The sequence below is a fragment of the Pecten maximus genome, unplaced genomic scaffold (genome assembly GCF_902652985.1).
Source record: "Pecten maximus unplaced genomic scaffold, xPecMax1.1, whole genome shotgun sequence".
Taxonomy (NCBI): Eukaryota; Metazoa; Mollusca; class Bivalvia; order Pectinida; family Pectinidae; genus Pecten; species Pecten maximus.
The window spans coordinates 4109-9167 of record NW_022982986.1 but is presented as its reverse complement, the minus strand read 5'-3'; positions in this window follow the sequence as shown (position 1 = coordinate 9167).

Below are 5059 nucleotides of genomic sequence, written 5' to 3'. Positions count from 1 at the left end.
GGGAGAGGCTAAATCTCCGTCACTCTGTCGCGCCCGTCACTTCAGCTACACAACTTCTGATGACGTCATCTACTTTCGTTTCGGGTCTAAATGAAAATAATGCTGTGTGGTAGAGTGCAGAATCACAAGTAGTTAGTCATATCTGAATTCATTATCTAGCATACTATATATACAATCCGTCGGGAACAAAGTTTAAATAAAGCTATCTACATGTAATAACACGAAGAAAGACTTATAATCACATACAGCCCTATTTATCTCACTGTACATACGATAAGTAATATATATCTCACTAAAATGACTTACATTGATATTGTACGTATATGATTGTCACTTCTGTTCATTAATGTGTCTAAAGTTGATTATTACGACCTTTCACTGGACGATTCTAGATCTTCTGACCATCTCACTACTGCTATATTGACATAGAGCTTCTTGTCGTGTATACAAACATCACAACATCTCATTACTGACGTACAATGTAAATAGGATCCCGGAGGGTCCTCACCTTATTGCATCTTTATTCTGGCCTTGTAGGAGGCACATCTCCTGGGGGTATCTTTATATCGACTTAAATTATACATAGGAGGCCTTCCACCTCAGTGCATCTCTGTACTAGCTTTTATCCTGCAACTGCGCCACGCTGTCGGAATACACCCACCATATATATATATATATATATTTGCTGTATTCGGCAGTGCCCGAAAACTGTTGTATTTTAGAATCTTAGTAAGTGCATCAATTCGACTGAGCTATTTCAAAGTGAAACAACATTAAAAAGGCGAACATATTTGGAACATCGTTGATAACTTTTCACTTAAAAATTCTGATTTGTATGACTGTTGTAGGATACATAGAATACACATATATATATAGTCAGTGTCTTCAAATATAAGCTGTATTTTTGACTCGTAAAAAAGACAAAAGTGGCTCTTTACCCTCGCCAATATACAGCTTATATTTGAAGACAGTCAAGACACTGACCATGTATTCTCTATATATATGAGGTCCGTCACCTCTATACAGACTTATATAGGAGGCCTGTCACCTCAGCGCATCTCTATACTGTCACCCATCTCTATACTGACTTATATAGGAGGCCTGTCACCTCAGCGCACCTCTATACTGACTTACAAAGGAGGCCTGTCACCTCAGCGCATCTCTATATAGGCTTACATAGGTGGCCCGTCACCTCAGCCCATCTCTATACTGACTTACATAGGAGACCCGTCGCCTCAGCCCATATCTATAATGCCTTACATAGTAGGCCCGTCACCTCAGCCCATCTCTATACTGACATGTATAGGAGGCCCATCACCTAAGCCCATCTCTATACTGACTTACATAGGAGGCCCGTCACCTCAGCCCTTCTTTATACTGACTTACAAAGTAGGCCTGTCACCTCAGCGCACCTCTATACTGACTTACAAAGGAGGCCTGTCACCTCAGCGCATCTCCATATAGGCTAACATAGGTGGCCCGTCACCTCAGCCCATCTCTATACTGACTTAAATAGGAGGCCCGTCGCCTCAGCCCATCTCTATAATGCCTTACATAGTAAGCCTGTCACCTCAGCGCATCTCTATACTGACTTACATAGTGAGCCCGTCACCTCAGCGCATCTCTATACTGAATTATGTAGGAGGCCGTCACCTCAGCCCATTTCTGTACTGACTTACATAGGAGGCCCGTCACCTCAGCGAACCTCTATTCTGACTTACAAGATGTACAAAGGATGCTCGTCACCTCAGCGCACCTCTATACTGACTTACGAGAACCATGTTACAAACCCGACATCAGGTCACTGTGCCTCTTTGTTATTGAAAAGTCGTTGGGATATTTTAGCATATTTGATTCCTGTGACCTTGAATGAAGGTCAAGGTTATTCATTTGAACATATTACTGATCCAATATCATGATCCTGGGCTTTAGTTACTAATCGAATAGGAGAATGATGCAGGATGAAAAGTTATAAGATTACATTAGTTTAATAGGATGATATAAAAGCCAATTCAATATATGACGATTTTGACTTAGATTACAAATTTTAAAAAAATAACTCATTCACTATAATTTCATTCTTTAAAATAAAAACATGCCTGTGTGAATACAAAGTATTGAAAACATATCCTTATAATGGAAGTTAACGTGTTATTTCTATTAGATATAATAGTATAGGTAAGTGCTAGTAAAACTCAGTAATAAAAGAAAACGTTTGCGTTACGCTTTTCATAACTTAATTACTGTATCTTCAGTGTCTCTTATCGACTTTCCAAGTTTCAAACAAAGTACTGCAGATTATGGAGTATCTCTACCAGGGACCTACAATGGTATCATTTGTTATAAAATAAAATTTACTATAAAAAATGATATTTCTTTTCTGTGAAAAATCTGAACAAAAACATCATTTTATTACAATACTATTAATATTACTTCAAATAGCCAATATTTCACAAAATTGTCCTGTCTCTCATGGATTATCAGCTGGAGGAAGTGGTGGTAGCTCCACATTCATTGGTTCTACTGGGAGAGGAGGAAATATATCCTGATGCTCACGAGTAGCTGTGCATGATGGCCCAGGGGGCGGGGTAGCGAGACTAGCGACATGTCTATATGACGTCCCAGGGTAGTGGGGAACTGGATAAGTCCTTTCGGACTCCGACATGATTTTCTTTCTGAATGTGGGGTATCTAAAGATAGTGTTTTTCATGATGATTTCAAGTCCTTTACGTTGCCCCGTACAAAAGGGCAAATGTTGAGGTATTGTCCTACTATATACATATGTAGGGTCAGCTTGAGTGTATCAATTGTATCTTGTGCAGCCTATACACTCATTTGGGTTAAAGTTAACCAGTCTGCATGTGATCACATAAACATTAGTTTTTCTTATATTCCTCATGATAATAATGTTTAGACCTCTAGTACAATTTGAAAGAAATCGTCATTTTTGATGTTACATTGAATGGGGTATCCCACTACTCACAAACAGGCACTGTAGTCATTGTAGGGGACCTTAAAGTTGACAACGCAAGATAAAACGCTTTCGTTTTGAAAAAAAAAATAATTGAAATGGTTTGGAGATGTTCCCTGTGATAACTATATATCTTCCGGTCACCGTTTCCAAGGAAGTGGCAGACATTTAGTTGAAGTCTGCTAGGATACGTGACTGGGAATCTGTGCCTATAAAAGTGCGGAAAAAAATCTGTCACCGATGTTACTGATAACCTTGAAAGTTTGTCTAATGACGATAACTTAACTGTAAATGACGAAATAGATATTCCTATATCCCAAAGTGAAATCATTGTTGTCTTGAAAGATGCTAAATCAGGTAAATCTCCTGTTATTGATGATTTGCTGAATGAGCTTTTTTACCAAATTTAAAGACGTCTTTACGCCATAGCTTACATAACTGTATATTGCTATTTTACCCAGTTTTTAAAAAGGGGGATAAAAACGATAAAAATAACTACAGAGGCATTGCGTTGGTAAGTTGTTTATCAAAACTGTTGACAAGTGTACTTAACAACAGGTTACTGAAATAGTCTGACCATTACCATATTATAACTGACGCCAAGTTCGGTTGCCCCCCCCCCCCCCTAAAATAAATAAATCCAGTGAGTTTGTAAATGCTACACGTACAAGGAACGGAAAAGTCCAAACTGCTTGTAGAGTGTAACAAAGTCATTGGACCCTTTGGATTCAAATACGTTCATACATACGAACTCGCCTTTTGGACGTGAAAATATAAGGAGTTTACAGTTTATTATCAAGCCGGAGCCCAAAGTTCGAACTTTTAACCTTTTCAGGATTTCGTTTTTCATGATTGAAAATGCCCGGCAGTAAAGAAAGAGCTATGAACTTCAGGTCAGGGTTTAGTGATACAGGTTACAGTTGCCGTATACATTTAATACATTTGATATAAACGTTTGCACACATTTCGCTTAATATTTTAAAATGCCATTCAATGAAATATTGAATAGAATACAAACTAAAATTAAGATGAGATTGGCACGCAATAATGCTGGAACTACAGCCGATTTGTCAATGATGATTGCCCGAGAAACGAAGTCAGCAATTGATATAGAAAATACGTTGAAAATCTGCGTTTGAAAGTCAAAAATCACCAGCATAAAGGCTATCTTTGTTTGAAGTCAAATGACGTTGGTGACGTTTTTTAGTAGCGTCACAAAAAGACCATGTCGTGCTTCGGATTCCCTCATTTTTTGACACTATTAATTTTTTGATGTTTCTAATTTTGCTGTTTTTTTAAACATGAAAATGCAACAAAAAATGAATGGTTTCCCGTTGAATAAACCATATGTTTGACTCGTATGATAGAATATTTCGACAATGCTTCGCATTCGTGAAAATATTGATATTCTGTCATACTCGTGAAATATATGTTATAATCAATGGGAACCCTTTCACTTTCCTCTATATACCGTATGTTTCGCGGGCGCAACTTTCTCAGCACAGTCATAAAAGCTATAGAGAAAACCAAAATCGTCATATTCACAAATGGTGGTAGATTAAATTCGAAAGAACATTTTCGTTTTGAAAGCAATGTGATTGAAATTGTTGATAGCTTTAATTACCTTTCGGTCACATTGTATTTTTACGGTAGAGTTAATAATATTCAGCTTACTATGGCTGATCAAGGACGAAAAATATTTGTTTAACGTTTCAAAGATTTGCAACAATCTGTCTCTAAATATTGAATCTAAGTTGAATGTTTTTGATGTTTATGTTTCTCCTGTCCTTAATGATAGCTGTGAAGTTTGAGGCTTTATCCCTGTTGAACAAATAGAAAAAAAAAACATATCCTGACTTTTTGAAAGGGATATTAAATGTTTAAAAATTCAAAGTTGGGTCTTTTACCTATGCATATCACACGGAAGTGTCGAATTTTTAAATACTGGCTTAAATTAATTAAGTCTGATATTTGCATTAAGTCATTGTATGATGATATGATTGAATGTAATCACAGAATCTGGCGTTGCGTTAGAAATCTTTCATTTTCTACTGGTAACTGGTTGGGCCATAACGTAGATAATACGAA